Source organism: Puntigrus tetrazona, chromosome 19 (genome assembly GCF_018831695.1).
Source record: "Puntigrus tetrazona isolate hp1 chromosome 19, ASM1883169v1, whole genome shotgun sequence".
In the NCBI taxonomy this organism is placed as follows: Eukaryota; Metazoa; Chordata; class Actinopteri; order Cypriniformes; family Cyprinidae; genus Puntigrus; species Puntigrus tetrazona.
The window spans coordinates 348,107-368,969 of record NC_056717.1 but is presented as its reverse complement, the minus strand read 5'-3'; the positions used below and the strand labels follow the sequence as shown (position 1 = coordinate 368,969).

Sequence of the window (20,863 nt, the reverse complement as noted above, 5' to 3'; positions counted from 1 at the left end):
ACACATTCATAACCCCAGCAGCAGTTTGAGTTTAATAATTAAAAAGATCAGTTCACCCAAATATAAAAACATATTTGCACGTCATTTCAAAGGACATTTTTCCATATAATAGCCATTCATACTGAAGCATTATGAATACAAGTATGTGCTACCTCTAGTGCTGTCAAACGATCAATCGTGATTAATCACATTCAAAATAAAAGTTTCCATTTACATAAAATATTTGTGTATACGGTGTATATTTATTATATATATTTACAACAATACAAACACATCCATGTATATTTATATATAAAATGTTTTTATATATAAATAATCATATTTATATATAACAGGAATAAGAATATATACATTTAAAAACAAACAATAACTTATATATGAGTAATAAAGATATACACAGTACACATACATATGTAATAATAAAAAAAAAAACTTTTATTTTGGATGCGATTAATCGTTTGATAGCACTAGTTAACTTATCAGAGCAGGAATTTCATGGAGACAGCTTTCTTGCAATGCACTTGTTTTGGAGAAGTGAAATTCTACAACATTTTGAGATGAAGAGATGCTCTTTGGTTTCCAGCTGCGATAACTAATGTGCTCACCCACAGAATCAGACACCGCTGTTTTTTATGTAATACATTCCCCATTATGAATTACGATACAGCTTGGTTTGTTGGTCCATTGGGTCAGATTGCTTTCTCATCACAAGTGAACCACTCCAGATTTTGTTTTCAGTTGGGCAGAGACCACCTCCTTCAGTCAATCTCGGCCCAATCGAGTCAGTTGTAAAAAAAAGAAAAAATGCCTTAAAATGACACAAAGTATCAGACAATAACAAATAAAAAAACAATGCAAATATTTAGCAATTATAATTGTAATAATTAATACATAATTACAATTAATAAATTGCAAAATTGATTAAACAGTATGATGAAATCTAGTCATATAGTCCTAAATAGTCAAGTCTCATAAAAATATGTACTACTGTGCACTTTTTGTGAAACATCATTTTTATGTACCTCACTGCACATTTTGACGCAGTTTCAAAGAGGAATGTCCACTTTGTGGCACTAAAACATAGGTTCATTTGTTTACATTTTATCACGCTGATGTAGATACATATCGCTCTGTTTTCATTATGTTGCTTCTGGTACATATTATAAAATATCGTCACTAAAAACTAATGCTCTAATATGTTGGAAATACGCCCTTACAGCAAATCCAACCCTTAACCTACCCAATAGTGTTAACAAACGCGAAACTGATACGAATGGGCGACCGTGCCATTTCAACTTAACCGTTTTGTCGGACCGTAGTTACGCAGGATTCAAACCGGAGCTCCTCGCCTCTCATCTACATTTCTATACTCCATGAGCTACCAAACAAACCTAAACCCATTGATACGAAGCTGGATATGTGTGATACTAACATTCAAAAGCATCAGTTTTCAAATCGTCAAGTCGTAACGTGATATTCTTCAAGGAATTGTGCGAAAATTACTCTTCATTAATTGAAACGCTGTAAATTTGTGCGAAAAGGAATAAAAGGTGTCAGAGTTTCACAGCCTCTAGTGTTCATTTCTTTTGGAAACTGAAGTGATGTGCAATTATTGGTAAGTATTTTGTGTCTCGCTAAAACCAGGTACGTTTATGCCATGAGACCAGGTAGTTTTTTCCCCTTTTGCAATGTCTCTTCTTCAAGCGCTATCATGCATAGTTTACAGATGCTGGGGTCATTCAAACTGGGGAAAGAGTCATTAAAAAGCAGAGCCAATGTAGACAGAGGTCCGGAACCTATGAATAAGGTATGCAATGTCAATCCCAAAATCACAAATCGTGTCATCTCTCTCTCCCTCCTGTGGTTTCAGCCCTACTTTCCTGTTTTGTGTGACTCCAATTCCCGGCTTAAAATAACATTTTTCTGCATGGCTGAGCCAGACAGATATTCTTATTGACATATGACAAAGATGTCATCCAGAACTAATTTCCACAGCAGGATGTATAATGTTTTAATGAGATTTTGTTGGATATTGATCAAAAATTGATGTTTTGGATAGAGGTCTCATATGAATTACAAACACAGCACTTTACGCTGTCTTTCTCTTTTGGGACAGGGGGGCTACCCCTGTCTCTTAGACTGACATTCGTGCAGTTAAATCTGTGCGTAAGGCAGAAAGTTTGTTGAAATGTGAGCACAATAACTGCAAGTGATTGGCATTCAAACACTAAGTGGGAGCCATTAGATTGATTCAGTCTTGCGTGATATGGTATGAAGGGCGTATTACATCTGACTCTTCACATTATGGTCCATAAAATAAAAGTCATTTAATGACTATCATATCGAATGTCATTTACTGTGCTAATTCTTGCACTTAGCAATTTTGATCCTCTAACAGACATTTAAAATGAATTGAGAGGTTTTTTATTTTGCAGTTTGACTGAATCATTTCACAGGGTCAATCGTCAACTCCTGGCGCAATACACTTCATCAGGATATCAGAAAGTGAAACGACTGTATTTATATTCCTCACTATAATCTCCGGTGTTTAAAGGGATAGGTCTCCTGAAAATTATAATACTGTACAGTCCCGAACATGTATGAACTTTTTTTTTCCAACTGTGGAAAGTATTTATCAAGTATTTATTTTGTGTTTCACAGAAGAAATAAAGTCAAACAGACGTTTTAACAACATGAGGATGAGTAAATAATGACAGAACGTCCTTTTTTGACATCAAAACATACACAGCATGACTATTTTGAGATTTGCTAATGGTTAGTGTTAATGCAGTGTTAATAAACTAGTGTTAACAGTATTAATAAATTAGTCATTTTAAACATTAACTTTCAGTGATCATCAACAGCGGCAAGTAATTAAAATATAAATAGTCACACAATTTAATGTGAAGCTCTCTCATACCAGCTGATAACCAACATGGTGCCGATATACAGCGTAGTGAATCTACAGTTCATGTCAGTCAGTCAAAAAAATCTTCACACGGATTTAGAAAGCTTCCAAAAAAGCAAATAATAAACGAGCTCTTGCTTTATCCACACAAGCTCACATCCAACAGTGCAGAAATCATAATGGACAAGATAACACACTTTACCTGAGGGGTTGTGGCCAAACATGCCCCTGGTTGTTCTTGTAATGGGCTCCAAAGTGGTTAACATCCTCTTTGTGCACTTCTGGTGCCATTAAGAGGTAATCTAGGTCATAGCCCCAAAGCATGAGCCAAAACTCTAAAGCAAAAGACAGCCTATGGTTTACTGTGCATCTACCAAGACTGAGCAACGTTAAATACTCCTTCAGATCTGAAGTAGTTACAGCACGAAGACTCTCTTTAATGGTATGTTATTTTACGATTGTTGCATGTCAGATTGTGCGTCGTGACCCCAGAGAGGTCTTGGTTAACGGCTGAGGGACTGTACGATAACAACTGTCGTTTACAATGTCACGCTGTACGGTGCGACTCTTAGCAGTCTGTGGTCACAACCGACAGCGTTGACTGGGCAGTCTAAGGTTGTTCTGACATCCTCATTGACACGTGAAATTGAAATGGTACTGCAAATGGAAACCCCTGCAAGCACTTGTGGTAATATCTGCAATGTTTTGCCTGGAAAATAAGGGGAAAAGATGTGGATGTGTCTACAGACTGAAAGAAGGACACTGTGAAATGTTTGATCTTGAGAGCTGAGGATGTTTTTTTTTTTCAGCGATTGAAATGTGAAGATATCATAGATGGACGGTCAAATGGGTGGATAGATCAGCCATGTCACACCAAACACTCTACATAAGTCTACCAATTTTGCTCTAAGACCAAACTAACTTTAATTGCTCGATGCAATCAATCAGACAGGATCCGCTAGCAAAATATAAGCGTGCAGTCGACTGAGGACAAAAGAGTAGTAGCACCACTTAAATGACTCTTTAAGTCCAAATTTGCGCAAAACTTTTAGAAGTCTGAAAGCTTAGAGCACTCCATGGTTGATGTTCCCTCTGCTTGTAATAGCATTATAAGAGCAATGACTGGAGGTGGGGAAGGTGTACTCTTTAATTTTCTCTCAAGCCTAGACATAAATCCATACATAAAATAAGTCGTCTGCAAATCCTGTTAAACCACATGTAATAATAATGGACAGCCAGACCAGCCTGACAGGTGTGAGTGCCGTTGTATAGACTCAAACTGACTCAAACTCAACTCTGAGAGCTTTTTTGGTACCAAAGAGCTAATCATTTAGAGGACTGCCACAGGCAAGCACTTCCAGCAAAGTGGATTTCTCACAGCATCATCAAAAACAGCATTAAAGTCGAGCCTCGAATAAAACGCACAACCCCCAATTAAGAGCCGATTTAATTCAGCACAGGTCCAGAAGCTATTCTGCTCATGAATGTGGCTCATTCAACATCTGCCTTTCTGCCGCCCAAGGGTGGATACTGAACTGCAGGTTAGACAACAAAACACATCCTCTCTTTGTAAGTACATGTGGTTGAAAGTTTAGAAATATAAAGAATGACATACTTTGAGAAACAGCAGCGGCAATTCGAAGCAATGTATATCTAATAATGGAGAGATTTACAGCATACCTGAGCCAATCCTGAGATGAATCAACATGATTACGTGTATTATGCTCCAGATAAACTACATTTCTATTTAATTTCACTTATGTACGCAAAGTAATTTATTTTTCCACTTAAATTGATAGCTCACCCACAATATACTTACTTCTGTTGATTTGTTCACCATAAAAATAGCAATGTTTACTAACAAAATAAATATAATCCATTTTGATTTCAAACAATAATTTGCTATTATTCTGAAAGGTGCAATTAATAAAACACAGCACTTTTATACCCCTACATAATTGTTCATTTGATACTAAACTCATTTTCAGTTTAAAGATGCAAATTATTGCAAATATCAACAATAACATCATCAAGCTAATTATGAATTAAAGCCTGATTTATAAAAGGGCAATTTACTATCATACACTGGGACTAAGCCTTTAAAAAAAGGCCTTTGGAAAGGAAATTGTTCACCCAAAAAATGAAAATGGGAGGAATATGACCTGGGCCCCTTTCTTATCAGGGCCACTGGAAAATCATGGAATATTATTATTAAATTATTATAGAATTATTAATGTTCCTTTACAACATGAGAAGTGATATAACTGATTAAGAAACATATTCAATGGTCTGTGTGTAAATAAATGTTCAGCAGATTTTCATTTTTGATAGAACTACTCCTTTAACAGCGTTAAGACCGGGATGACCTCTAACTCGGTCGCACCAGGAGGGCAAACAGTTGCCTTTTATGACCATTTGCTCTCATTATAGAGTTCTGTCTTATCTAAATATGATTTCATTGAGTAACTTCAATGAAGATGTGAATGAGATGTGAAAGTAATGATGCATCATGATCCATATTTAATGATGCTCTAACAAAACTTTGTCTCACAAGCAGTACAACCGGGTACATTAAATGACTATTACAGAGTCCTGTCTTATCCAAATCTGGTCGCATCAAGTTGCTTATGTTATCTCAAAGGCCTCTGGTTTCACATATTTCACCCATGTGCATCATGCCCATTTCATATTTCTTTTGATCTGCTAGCCATGACAGAATGCACTGTTCTCCTTCACAAAAAGATCAAAGGGTCAAGTTTTGACTGAATAGCATTCTTTTCTACAATTTCACTGTAAAAGTCCATTCTTTACAGCATTTCTACTTACAGAAATGCTTTATGAGAAACTTTTGCTGCCCTGAAGCAGAGAAAGAGAGATAAGTCTAATCACGCTCTATGATATTACCTGGGCTACAGCCAGTCAATGATTACATCAAGTAGCACATTAAAAATGACTGTCCTTATTTTAAAGAGGAGTGACCGGTCCCAGCCACCAGATATTATTAAACCAATTTATCTTGTCCCAATCCAGGCTAAAGCCTTATTCTTATTGCCAGAGATCTATTGCATTACATAAACTGTTGCTTGATCACAGGGGAGCCAGTCTGGGAAGAGAAATATGCATTAGAGCGACTCTGGCATAATGCAGCGCAGCCGTCTTCCACAGAGGACTTTTCCCTGGAAGCAGGAGCTGTGCTCTTTATTTACACATTTTTAAAATTCTACCCATGCGAATTTGCCAAGAAATCCATCGATCAGCGACAGATGACGGGGTGGGACAATGCTTGTATGTGAGATGCCTTGCTTTAGCAGCTTTGAGAAAATTCTTTGTTCTCCGGCCTAGTGCCCGAGGCCATAATTAGTCAAGCCGCAGATGAGCTGAAGAACAGGCATCGGGGCTAGAGAGACCGTCCTCGCCGTCTGTATCGAGCCGTTTCATTCCTTCAAGGGAAGTACGACACACAGGCACACGGGAAAATGAAAGTCAGCACCTAAAAATATAACTGAAGCTGAGGCCTTTGCATTTCACAGCATAAGCTGCTTCTCGATCCAGAGACTTCTCCTTTATGTTTGAATCTGAGAATATCAATATGTATTCAAATGCTTGTGAAAATCCTGTAGAAAGTCAGTGAGTGTTGAAGGTCAGACATTCCAATACCTTTAGCGCACAGACTGCTAGATCTACAAAACAGTATCTCATCCATTATTCTGACAAAAAAAAAAAAAAAAAAATGACGACAGAAGGACGAAGGGAGGGTAAAAAACAGTATTGAAAGAAACAAAACCTAAGGAAGCTTATAAATCAAATGTTTCCTTTGGGATCACAGCACTCGAAAGGCCGCTGCAAGAATGCGTGGTGATTTAATCCTTAGACGTAGCACTTGCACTTTGGAATGGAATAGAAAGAAAAACACATATCCTTATCTGACTCGTCATTCATTGAACATCCACCTCCCCTGAGAAGCCTTTGAGTCAGGAGCAACCAAAAGCCATTACGCAGTCACACTATAGCTAGATGAAAACAAGGCTTACTGCACCAGGCTTTTGACGACAGCACAAAGCCTGAAAATGTTTATATTCTTGTTTTTAGAAGACCTGTGTAGGAAGGAGCTGCGTTTGACTGCGTTTTACACGTGGAAGCTGAAATACCCACAATACCCACGCAAATTGATATCTGGATTTATTTTTCCATCATATATATACGCATACACATGCTTTCGTTTATCAGACTATGTTTAGAAAGAAATACTAGCTTACTTGGTGAATAATATCTGGTATATGCTGGGTGCAAAGTGATATGCTGAGCATGGGAGAGTGTGATTTGTAATCTGAAGGTTGCTGGTTCGAGTCTCAAGTCTTGCAGCAATTGTCCGTGGAATTACAACCGCCCCCTTTAATACCAACTTTGAGAAGAGACTCGAGCAAGGCATCAAACCCTCAACTGCTCCCCAGTTGCTGCAATACACTGCTCTGGTTGTGTGTTTACTACTCACTGCTGTGTGTGTGCACTTGGTTAAGTGTTGTCACACGGCCTGCTTATCAATTACACACAGACACACACACACACACACACACAATATGTTCAGAAAGAATTCACTACTTTGATTCAGCAATAATGCATTACATTAATAAAAAACAGTAAAGACAATTTAAACAAAATATTCTATTGAATATATTCTGAGAACAAAAATAGAATGGCTTCGAACAACAACAACAACAACAACAACAACAACAACAACAACAACAACAACAACAACAACAAAAAAAACACCTTTCAACACTGCACCAAATGATCATTAGAAAACTCTCAAAAATGAAGGTACAAAAGCGGTCACTGGGGTGGAACTTTTTTCAAATGTACACTTTTATACCTAATATGTACACTTTAAGCACTATATGTATGTTTTAGGTACTGAAATGAACCCTTTAGGTACAAACATGTACCTTTTGAAAAGGTACTTCCCCAGTCACAGCTTTTGTACCTTTATTCTGAGAGTGAATGATTTATGAAAGAGTGGAGCAATGGCTGCTAAACAAAATACAGTTTTAAAATAAAGTACATTTTGTAATAATGAAAAGATCATTATTAAATAGAAAACTGTTAAAGTTTAATAAATACATGCAGCTTTGCAAAAAATAAGGAGCTTCTTCGAAAACATCTTACCAACCTCAAACTTGTTAATTTCTTTGCTTCTCTAGCTTGCTTCCTAATCTAATTGCCTAAGAAAACTGGCATTCTACATTACAAATATTGTGGGCTCTTTAGCAAATTGTTTTTGTTTCTCATTTGTATGTTGCTTTGGATAACTGCGTCTGCTAATGCATAAATGTACTTGTAAATGAATTACTCAAATGACCAGAGATGACACTTTGACACTATATGAATACTAAAAACACAATAAAATAGCAATACCAATCTTTCTACAGTATTAGAGATAACTTAGTACACTCTCAGAAATAAAAGTACAAAAGCTATCCAACTGGGGCAGAAAATTTTAAAAAGGTACAGTTTTGTACCTATTTGGTTTAAATATGTACACGAATATGTACCTTTAAGATACCAAAATTGACCCCTTAGGTACAAACATGTATCTTTTGAAAAGCCCAGTGTCACCCCAGTGACAGCTTTTGTACCTTTATTTCTGAGAGTGTAGATGAATGTTGTCTACTGTAAAGAACGTTGGCTAACATGCATGTGAGTGCATGTTCTGTACTGTAACAGCGGCGCATATAAACATGTCAATGGTCAAAACGAAAACTTCTAAAAATCTACAAAATGCCACAAGAGTGTGAAGCTTTGCATTAGGCATTGTAGTGTCAAAACAGAAAACTAGACTTCACTGTGTGACCTTATTCCATGCTGCGCAATCCCCACTTTTCACCCTTTCACCTTCCTACACTTTCTGGTTATTTATTTTCTATAAAACCTAACCAAAGTTCTGATAACCCTGATAAATCAGTGTAATATTTAGGGACACTTATGGCTTGGTGTCATAAGAGCATCACTGTTGAATTGGTTTGCAGCAGACTGGAACAGGATGACATGGCAACCCTTGGCCGTCAAGTTGTAGAAATTAATTGCATATGGATAAAAGTGTAAGTTACATAAATCCTTTATCAGCTAGGCACGATAACAGCAAAAGGAGAGGTCTGACAGATGCCATCGCCACTGAGCTTCAAGCGCTGCTTTTCATGCAAGCATGTGCTGGTAGATTATTAGGAAACATTTTCAAATCCTAATTAGGAAGCAAATGTGTCACAATATGGCAATACAGAAAACCCCTTGGGAAAAGCACAGCCAGGGCAGAGGTCAAAACTGATTTAATGATCCCCAAAGCGCTCTTAACGGGTTGATTTTAAATTAAATTCATGATTTGAATACAACTGCGTGTGTGTTTTTTTTTTTTTAATAAAGATAATTTACAACACACGCACAGTTCATTAAATTAAAAGACCTGACCACAACAAAACTAGGCCTTTTGTTAAATTATCTTAACTCATAAGCGTCAGCACAAGAGATGCTGTTCTGAGATACTGCATAAAAAAAGAAAAACACTACATGAATTAATAATGCGCATCTTGTCATTTTCTGAACCCATAGGGGAAAAAAGACATATATAGGTATATTTTCATTCCCAGGGCCTCGATATGACATGCCGTATGGGTCTCCAAGGCATTTCTTGGGGAATAACAGAACTGCAAAGTTTCTGTGGCAGAGACTCTTTAATAAACAGACAGATTAATAAACTATTTCGGACATGAAATTAATATGTGCGCCACAGGGGAGGTAGATGAGACGGTTTGTTCATTAAATCATATTTTAACATAAAGCTTCCTGGGAACCTGCCATCTAATCAGCATACTCTCCAGTGAGCGGTTTCCAGTGATGTTGCGACATGAAATCCGTCACTACACTACCTCTGTGCACAACTTTTGCTGAATTGGGTATTTCATAATCTCCAAGGATATTGACATGCATAGTAGACACCTAAAATGTCCTTTTCAAAATGGTGCCATGTGCACACTACAAGACCCAGTGGACATTTAAAGGCAGTTTACTGATGTTTGGTGAGAGATTATTGTTCTAATCCTGAAAATGATTCTTCTCATTCAAGCTAATGTATAATATAATGCGATAACTGAATCTGTAATTTAAACAAACGCTAAGCTTTTTGGCATTTCTACACTGATTTCCATAGACTTGGAACAAATAAAAAAAATGGATGGGTAATAATTTCCAGGTTGAAATTCCAAAATAATTTAAAAGCAGTTTAAAATTGGATTTGAAGTGAGTTTTAGAACTTCAGTTTAATATGAATGCTGTTCTGGAAAAATCTATTTTGAGTGCAGTTTCTAAAACTGGTCTTAATACAGTTCTTGAAAAAAAAAATGTGGAAGCTGGTTTTAATGCAGTTTAAAAATATACTGAATGCATTTTTTGAAATCTGGTTGAACCTTCTTCAAATTTATTTGAAATATGATTTGAATCCAGCTTCTGGCTTGAATGCCGTTTTTGGAACACGATCTGAATGTAGTTTTTGCAATCTAAAATTTGGTTGAATGTGTGTGTGTGTTTACAACCTAAATTAAATTTTACTTTAAATTAAACTTTAAATTAAAAAGAAAAGAACAGTAGAACACGTTAGATTTAAGGCTCCTCTTTCTGGATCTACTCCATCTGATGTCTTTGGACCGCATGTGAGTGATATCAATGTAGTCAAACTCATGTCTGGCCACAGTTGCCAGTGAACATTAAGAGACAGATCTGCTGATTGCACCTCTTCAACGCTAAAGCACTTCTTCTCACCCTGATGTATCGGCCTCATATTCCCAGCTTGATGAGCTGATCATCATTATAGCCGCAGTGGAGGAAATCAAGAGAGGCAGGAACAAAAAGAGACATTGATTTGGTTGAGAATGAAGCACAGAATGACTGACTATAACAGCGACGTCACACTGAGATGGGTGATATGAAGCTTTGAGCAGAAGCCAGAAATGTGGATGATGACAACACTGTGCCTGCTGGGAAACACGTGATGGAGGTCACTTGTTGGATGTGTTTACATAATTTACCCATATAAACAAAAGACAAATATGAAATGAATAGCCAAGATAAACAGCTTTAGAATAGGGAGGAATTAAAAAATAAGCCATTCAAAGATGCTTTAAAGAACTTTCAAAGTTGGTAAAACAAGATGATAACTCAGCGTTCACCTTGACTGACTCATGCAGTCAAATCAGCCAACAGCATTTTCGCATTAAAACAACAGCTATGTCCACTTAGCACACTTTTCACCACGGTTTCCATCTGAAATTAAAAATTTGCTTTTAGATCTATGAGTTTTTAATTTACAACATAACTTAGAGCTAGTGTAGACCTCAAACGATTTTACCTAAGGACTACCGTGGAGCCAAGTGTTCATGCTTTGCATGTTGGAACATTATCGGTGTCCTTATACAGCCTTCTGTACGCAACCTTGAAGTGGGCCTACAATTAAATGCAATACAAAAGATACAAAAGTCTTTTCTAGTCATTTTGACCATACAGTGTTGACAAGTCAATGACCTTAAAAACTGCTTAGAACTCAAAAGGAAATTGTTTGGACAATCCATTGGGAATAAACTAGTAAAGACTGAACTTCTGTACAGCAGAAGACTTGTAATAATCAAGTTTAATGCAGCACTCTTACTAATGAATTCTTTCCTAATCCTTTTCATACGAGTCCAATACATTATGCATTGCTACAGTGAGCATAACTAGCTGTGCAAAAGCAGTTGAGATCATTAGCATTGTGGTCTTCCCACGCACAATAATTGATCTCTGTGACAGAGGTTTCACAGAAGGCTACAGCGAATATGCATAAAAGGTTCTCGCTTACAGCAGGAAGGAAGATGAAACCTGCGCAGTGTACTTGAAGTTAGTTCAGCCCATGTTGCTAGTCTGCAAACACATTAGCGTAATTGTCACAGGGCCTTCCGAGATCCAATCAGATTATTGCAAGCTAAATGGTTATTATTTAGTACAAGACCTTTGAAATTTAACAACATGATGATGATGATGATGATGATATGGCTCAGACAGTGCATATGAACTTTTTACACAGGCCACATCTGAGTTCTACTGGGAGCTCTGTACAAACACATAGTGTGTCTACTGCCAGTTGCACACTACACAGCATTCTGTGTACATTTAATTACCGAGAGTGGTTGCTGTGAAAATGCTTTACAGGACAAACAGTTTATCAAAGCATCATTTACAGAATTGGGTTGGCTCCAGGGACATGTTCATGCATGTACACAGGATTCACTTCTGCGTGGTCTTAATAACCGCCACTAATCTGTACATGCCAATGCTGAAGCCTAATACGCGTTTAGGGAACTGCTGACACCAAGCAAAATATTAAAGCAGGACGATCCTACAGTCAAAGCCACTCGGAGAAGGGGAAGCGGCCACACATGCACGGTAGAATTAGAAGAACATTTCATTAGGCAAAAATTAAATAAAGCAATTTAATATAAACGCTCTTAAAGATGAAGGTTATTTATTGGCATCTCTCATTCCACGAGGAACCTTTAATAACCTTGGAAGCTTGTAAATACTTTAAATGAAACTAGCTTTTTAAGAATGCTTTACCGAAAGATTCTCTGGGGAACCAAAGCATGTTTTTTCTATGGCATCGCTGTAAAAAAAAAAAAAAAAACTTTTAAAACCTATATGTTTAGTAAAAGTGACACGTGTGAACCCCTGGAGACGCCACATATAAGGAAATTGTGAAGAGAAACAGTATGATTCGATAGTGTTTAGTCCCTCACTAACTGGGAACTATAGAGCTGAATAAATAGCTCAACACAAACAGTGGATAAGTCCTAGCAATGCAGAGTCAACAAGTGTGAACAAACCAGATAAATCCATATATAACACCCTGACACTAGAGGAATAGAACCCTGTTTTCACCTAAGAGTAAAAATAAAATAAAATAAAATAAAATAAAATAGTGAATGATTTAAATATGTAAAAATATGTATTTTTTTAACTTTATATTTCATAATGTAACAATGTGCATACTGTACGAACAGCAATGACTACAGCATACTCACATCAGAGTTTTAAATTTAGTGGGTTATAACTAGACTCACATTTCATCTTGCTACTGCTACTGATAATAGTGCTCTACAATATGTTACCCATGTCATATTTACACCACGGTGACAGGAATTGCCTGAAGAATTACTGTCATTTCTGACATAATAGCACTTCAGGCAAACTGAATCTTTATGAGATAAATGCCTTTAGCTCATATTTTAAATCAAAATGTTTATTTTCTACTGTATATCCCCCAGCCATTAATTTCCTGAATCAGCTGCAATAAGCGAAACAAATGTAACTTGAGTAATAAATGTATAACAAATTACAATTACATATAAAAAAAACCCAACTAATTCAGTTTGTCAAATCCTCCAGTGATCTGAAAAGAAAACAGTTTTTTATTTAAACAGCTTGTTTTTAATGGCAAGCGATTTTCTGTTCGTCTTAATTGGAGATTTGCTCATTCTCAATTCTGATTGCTGTTGATTTGTTTTGAACAGCAGCTGTCTTGCTCGAAAATATCGGCCTACAACTGAACTTCTTTTTCTTTTTTCGCCTGTTCATACTTCTCTTTAATGCACTTTTAGTACATTGCACAGTCAGCTGCTCAAACGCTGAAGAGACTACTTGTTCTCTTTGCTCTGCACTCATTGCCAGTCAAGTGTTCAAACCGTTTGAGTAATACAGACAAAATCTAACAAGTTATAAAAAAAAAAAAAAAAAAAAAAAAAAAAAAGCCGGTAATGAATCACAGAGCGTGTCGACTGACAAATACCAATGACAAAGTGGCTCTCTATGACACCCAGCTATAGAACTGTCAGGAAGTGAAATTCAGAGCTCGGAGTCAAACACAAAATGAGAGATTGAGTTTGACCGTAAAAATACAGTGAGGGAAAAAGCCATCAAGACCCTGTGTCGCTTCAAAGTCTCAGGGGTTCTCCCGTACAACGGCACAGAAGCTTAGAGACAAAGAATCAATACAATCTGTGAGGTTTTAACTTTCTCTCTTGGCTGAACATAATGGAAAAAAACATTACATAAAAGCAAATATTGCTGCCGGGCAGCATGCTGCAACCGCAGAGTGCACCGCTACAAGTCCTGGAGTCACTGGAGGACTGAGAAAGATGATGACAGCTCCAAATGGTTGACCAGAGGACAAGGATAGATACTTGCATCAAAAAGCCGGTCACATCAGCCCATGACTGTGTTCTCACTTATTTACAAATGGCTTATCAAAGGTCACTGTGCCTGCGGCGAGTTTATATCTTAAAGGTATAGTTCCCCCAAAAATGACGACTCTGTCATGCTGTCAACTTATTTTGTTCTTTGCGACTCGTGTTATTGTCGAAAAATGTGCCTATGCTGTAAATGCTACTTTTGTCCCAGTTGACTTTCACTGCATGCGCAAAACGGTTACAAAATCATGCGGAATAGTTATTCGTTAAGTGAACGATGACAGGAGTTTGATCTCGGTGTAGACTAGACCGTCTCTTTAAGTAATTCATTTGGCTGCCATATATTTCCTTTTAAAACGAAACGATTAAGCTTTAAAAAGGGCCCCGCACACAAAATGGCCCACTACAAATATTGACACATGAAGATGGGTAGAAGCCAGAGGCACCCTGTTGATCGCAGCATCTGTGCCTTGAAATGCAGACTTTCAGCATTACACCGCGACATGAACAATGAAAGCCGTACTAGATTTGGCTTTCCTGAATGATCACGTTTCTGGGGCCGAGAGCTGATAACTGATAAAGGCAGCTGTGCTGGAGGACGACAGACAGGAAAGCCTGCCGAAGCACAGACAAGAGGCTAAAGCGCTTTTGTCAGGTGGTATTGCTCACCAGGGCTTTCCCAGCCGGTGAATGTGTGGTGACAGTGTTTGCAAGAATTAAAACATCACACTTTATTTCACTGCCTAAACCCGATACATCATATTTTCAGTGAGGCGGCCCATGAACACGTATAAGAGGGGTTGGCGGACGGGCCAAAGCGGAAGTGGGAGGGCTGTTTTTCTGAAACAATGCTATAGCCAGGGACCACTCAACCAGGCAAGACCAAGCTGTTGCCTGGCTCACGGTCCGTATGCAGTTTTCTACACCCCTTCACATGCAGGGCATCAGTCTATCTTACTGGATCACGCAGCTAGCCCCCATGCATTTTAAAGGCAACAGATATATTAGAGGAAAGGCCTCATGTTGTCAAAGACAATATTGAAATTGATGTCCTAATTAATTACATTTGCCATTTCATTTTAGGCTAAAATGCAGCCACGCATTTTTAATATAAATAAATAAATAAATAAATAAATAAAAAAATTATAAAAGGGATGCATCAGTGTTAAATCATTTTGTCATGGCTAATAAGCAATAAATGTCTGATTTAAAAAATCTTACAATTCTGCTGCAAGTGAATTTACATTACAGTACAGTATGAAAAGCAGATTCTTATTTTGATATTTGCTGACAATTTAAATGAAAATGTACTATTTAAAAGTATTTACTGTTATTGAAAATGAATTTTAAGTGAGAGTTAGATGATGGCAAAATTAATCAAGACGCATAAAGAGCAAAATAAAGATGCAGAATTAAATAGCTAATATCCAGTAATACTACTTTTTTTTTATTTTTACATTTTTGTTCATACATCAGCCAATACTTTTTCTAAAATACTCTTCAAAGGGGTAAAAGTAGGCTAAAACAAATAATATATGTGTAACTCTTCACACTTTAGGTTTAATTTGTTAACATAAATAAGCAATGAACATTTTTCCACATCATTTAATCCTTAACATTATTTATTTATCTTAAAAAAAAATCCTTTTTAAATCTTTTTTTTTTTTTTTAAATGCTAGTGCCAATACAATAAATAAAAAGATGCCAGTACTGGGACTTTAAGCAAGCAGGAGGAATTTCATTGTATGGAACGGTGTGTACAGAAGTGGGCAACTGTGGAATTAAACTAGGTATTTGCAAAACTCCATATTTTCATAACTGATTAGTCAGTTGGTTGTCCAAACACAGTACTGTGTCTGTGTTCAGGAATCTTTATATAATATGCCTGCATCGTGCCCACCAGACCCTAATCAGACATGCTTCAGAAACTACTGTACAGTAAGTGCAGCTCTTCAATAAGGCCATTCAACAAATAACTATAACCTTGTGTTGAACAAAGCTACCAAAGTCCTCATGAGAAAGGTTCAGTACACAGCGGCACAAAACCACTTATGCACATCCCGGATACACAATAATATGCTTCAATGTAATCTCAGTGCTTGGGCTCATGGGATTTCCCTTGCTCAACATTCAAAAGTTAGATCAGAAATATTGTCTGTGCCCAACACCTAGTTTACCGAGTCTGTTTTTTTTTTTGTACTGAAACTATTAAGCATTCATTTGCAGTATTCCGACAGACACCTGGGAGTGCGTTCCACACCATGAAGAATTGGACCGACTATATAGAATATAATATACTTAAATCCCTCCATAAGGCACAAATGCATACTTTTTTTTGTCCAGGGAAAGCTTCACTACGTTTAAATGCTAGCGTGCAGAAGTATCACTGCTAAAATGATTGCTGAATATAGAAATCTATGTAAAGTTTAGTAAAGAATCATTTTGATGCAACTCATTTTAAATAAAACTCATCTTTGCAGCTTGGCGATGTACAGAGTCTGCTTGGTTTGGAACCATTGCATTAAAGGAAACATTACCGTACATGTTCACGCTGTTCATTTTCATCTAGCAGTGCATGGGAGACCTAATTCAATCCTTGTTATCACACAGCTACAGGTTTAGTACAGTACTGTGAATCCAACTGCATTGCATGCCAGGCATAAATAGACATAAACTGATAAACTTAGCATAAATGCCTCTTTCACACATCACGCTAAAGGTATTATCCCCAGCAGGATGTAGACCGGTTTTATTTCTCATTAATTAGCCAAGCTTAACCCTTAAATGGTGTCCGTATCCTGGGAGTCTTTTGAGAGGGCGGAAGGGGGGGACGTGAGGGAGGAAGTGTGCCTAATTTTAAAAATATTTAAAAAGAAGTTCTTCCAAATATTCAGAAACAAACAAACTATGGCGCCAACTTACCAAATCTATCTAAAGGTAACATGGCAACGTGCTGCGAGAAGGCCGCTGACCTTGAGGTAAATGTTCCCATCTTTTAGCACAGGCGTACGGGACACCCCCGCAGTGCAGGGGGCCCCCTCACGGCGTTATGAGCCAATTATAGTTAAACATCCCTATCTTCAACGATTTTTCTCTGCATAGGAGCCGCATCAAGCTGCGTGAATCCACAGACTTTTAATGTGGAGTAGAGTCAGCATTGATGCATTCACACACACTCGCGAGCGGTGTAAACAAAGTATCACACGCTCCAATGTGAGAAAAGATAAAAAAAAAGAAGATACGTCTTAAATATAGGCTATATGCTAGGCTAATTTGAATTCGGACTTGCTTCCGTGTACCAAATTTACAAGCTCAATACAAAAACAGAACTTCAACTGAAAAAAGTGCACGTAAGAATAAATAAATAAATAACGAGATCGTCCAATAACAACACCATAATATTTCATCGTTGACCTTATTTTTAATGTAAGAGCGGGTGAATTTCCGTAACATTCCTTTTGCCGCTAAAATAGTTCGGTTTTCCACACTCTATTCTTCTTATTTACACATATCTGTTAATAAAACGGATGTATGTGACATACACAGATAATATATATTGTGGTATGAAAAAGTGAATAAACAAACAAAAACGCTCGTACTTGACGTCACAGCTTGTGGGCGGGGCCTCGTGACAGGGTCGGCAATAAGTCTTTGACGCGTTATAGGCTATTTTAACTCCAAATCATTATTTTTTGGGAAACCACTACGCTGTGTTATTCCAGTCCTGAAGTGTCGGACGATAGCGATGCAGTTTCACGCTCGTGCCCACTAAAGGGTTAATGCACGTGCCGTCCGTGTGCGCTTCATTCCACCGCAGACTCTCACACCAAAAGACGCCAAACCTACTCAAAACGGTGTCATCTGAAGAAAAATGTACATTTTGATGGGAGCGTTAGCGCAGAACGCGTTATCGTCAGCGGCTCCAGAACAAACGGCGCTGAAAGAGCAGTTGTGAAGACGCGTTCAACAGATGGGCGACTGCTCTTCCTCACGGCCGCAGACCTGTACGGACAAATCTCGCTTTGATTAATTAGCATAAAGCCTGGACGGGAATGTTAATTGAAAGACAGCTGCATTGGCTTATTGACTAAACGATTATCAGCGCGTCGCTTACAGATAAACTGAATTCTAAGTTGCGGCGTTGAAGGCAACTACAGCGGGCGCCAAATCACAGTTGTATCACCTTCAAATAACATTACAGTCGCGCGGTGACAGCAGAACGGCATTTAAACGTCGATGTGAACAAAACGACCAAATCCGAAAGAACGCACAGAGCTGTAGGGGAAAACGAGGCGCAACCTTCGACATGATGTTTCTATCTATAGTTTTCCAGTGAGACGCACGCTGATTGATCATGGCATTTAAGGCAAGCTCACCACGAACGTGGTCTGGCTGGTATATATATATAAAAAAGACATTTTCTCTGTAAGTTTATTGTGGAGGCATGAACGGAAAAGGCAACCTCGATCCTCAGAGCATTTCTGAACGTTGCTCGTGAGGATAACACACTTGATTCTGAGGAGAAAAAACGGCAGTTGGATTTAAACGAGCAGATACTTTTGCATAGGCTATTCCAACTTAAAGGATCGCGAAGTAAATGCATTCAGAGTGGTCGGTCTGCGGTGATACGCTAGTCTTTTTTAGACCGCTCAAATGCACGAGCGAAGCAACGCAGCAACACTTGCAGCCTATCATATGGATGTTAAAAGAAACGGAAGCACCGACATACCTCGTCTCTGTCAGCAGTAGTTATTCTATATTCCCCGATTTGTTCCGTAGATGCAAATGCAATTTGCCATCCATGACACGACTCAGTTTGAGATTGAGTATCTTTTACCACAACCTACCCTCGCAAAAACGAATCCGAGTGTTTTCGGGGGACGAGGAAATAAAAATAAAAAACTGCAAAGGAAAGACACTGAATAGCATTGGGATAGAAACGCGGAAACGATAAACCCAATCAAACAAAACAAGAAGCGAAAACAAAGGGAAACGAGAAAAACGCTATAAAAAATAATAGAAAACGAATTGACTTTAGTTCACAAACTGAGGGCTCCAGTAATTCCACGCTGCGTCTCTGTATTCCAAACGCACTGAGTGCGCTCTGCAACGGGGATCGCCGATCTATCCGTTTATTCCCAATCTGCTGCGGCTTTACTTCCAGTACTTCAACTTGCAGTAGCATCACTTACACCTGAGCGTTCGTGTAAAAAATACATTTGCCTTCTCTCCCTCTCGGCTTCGGCAGGACCCTTTCCGCGCGCTGGCATCCGAGCTCTCGGTAAAGAAGCGCCGCACTCGGTCAGGCGTCTGGATGCCCGCATTCACTGTAGCAGCGAGGAGGATAGAGGCGCGTTCACGCTCTCCTTTCTCAAGGGAGTTGGACGCGCGCACTGCTCACCTACGTCAGCCGGCGCGTGCTCCAAATAGAACGCCGGGGAAGTTCGTTCCGAATTCTCGTTCGACGATTCGATCTCGCAGCTCCGAATACGATATCACGTTATTACGCGTCGGGGTTTTTGCTTCTCTTCCGCCTGCGGGTCGAAAGCGGCGTCCGTCGTCTAAAGGAGAACGGAGTGAGTAGACAACTTGACACCGAGCATATATGACTTGTGGTGAATTTCGCACCCCCGGTTTATTCGCGGTCTGAAGGTTTCATGGGTACAATAGTTTTTGGAGCTACGCATGGACTGTTTGACAAACTGGGGTGGGCTGTCGAAGAGACACCAACCATATGATTAAATGTGTTGAAGCATTAAAAATATTGAAGCAGCACTTTGCAAGTTACAAAACTCAGCACTCTGGTGTGGAATGATACAGCCTTTTATGTCCGTGAAGTAAGTTCAGTTGGTGCATCAGTCAGCATAAATTGCTCTGTAATAACCAGTATTTCTCAAGCAAAATCAGACTCTTTCATTTTGTACTGAATATTTTATGATCTGGCTGAATCGTGATCATATTAGAATCCACAGTTACTGTTTATTTATTTAAATCGACTGATTACAAAAGCAAGTAAAGGGATGGGAGAAACCGCAAAGAAATCAACATGGCTGCTGCAAAACAGGAAGTCCTGGCCTAAAGGAGCCAATCATTTAATTGCACGGCTGTTCCTAAGTTACCTGATGATTTACCTCGCTTGAACTTCGGCCTCCTTCATGTTTTGACCAGATAGCAGTCTATTTTAACAAAAAAACCCAAAAGACATAAATAGATAAATAATTACATAATAATAATAAAAAAATAACTTCCTTAGAAGGTTTCTCACTGCAATTCATAAGTTGTCTTGGATGTACTGCCTGTTTAAAATCTTCATGAAGATATCAATAATACTGAAGTACATTCCAAAACCTTAATGTTTTAATTCTTGAAGTATGGCTATTTTTAGTTGGGGATTGCAGTCTGTATACTTTTCCCCCAATGAGACACTACTTCAGGGATTTATTTATACTTTGCAGATTTTTTTTTTCCTGTTGGCATAAACAATGTGGTTATAGTCAAACGTTACACTTTCATTTAACATGATCTGAATGTAATTTTTTGATTTTATCTGATCCAACCAAAACACTTGGTTCAACAACTAAATATTTTAAATATTCAATATTCAGCCGAAATAACCGGCATTTGTTTATTCAGTATTTAATTTCCACCTCCACTTTACTTGTGTGTGTATGCTTAAGTGCCCCATTTTATTTCC

The 20,863-nt window shown here is 38.1% G+C and overlaps 1 protein-coding gene across 15 annotated transcripts in view; it reads right to left on the bottom strand.

Annotated features, from left to right (window-relative positions):
* Nucleotides 1-19,512, bottom strand: part of adgrb2 (adhesion G protein-coupled receptor B2) — a 232,946-nt gene extending 213,434 nt beyond the window's left edge. For 5 of the 15 annotated variants that reach the window (XM_043217675.1, XM_043217681.1, XM_043217686.1 and 2 more), the window contains exon 1: nucleotides 18,899-19,510. The gene's annotated coding sequence lies outside the window, so the exon portion shown is untranslated. Of the gene's footprint in view, nucleotides 1-18,898 lie in introns of all 15 variants that reach the window. The other 10 variants (XM_043217679.1, XM_043217684.1, XM_043217685.1 and 7 more) reach the window with 5 other exon arrangements.
* Nucleotides 19,513-20,863: the final 1,351 nt, after the last annotated feature.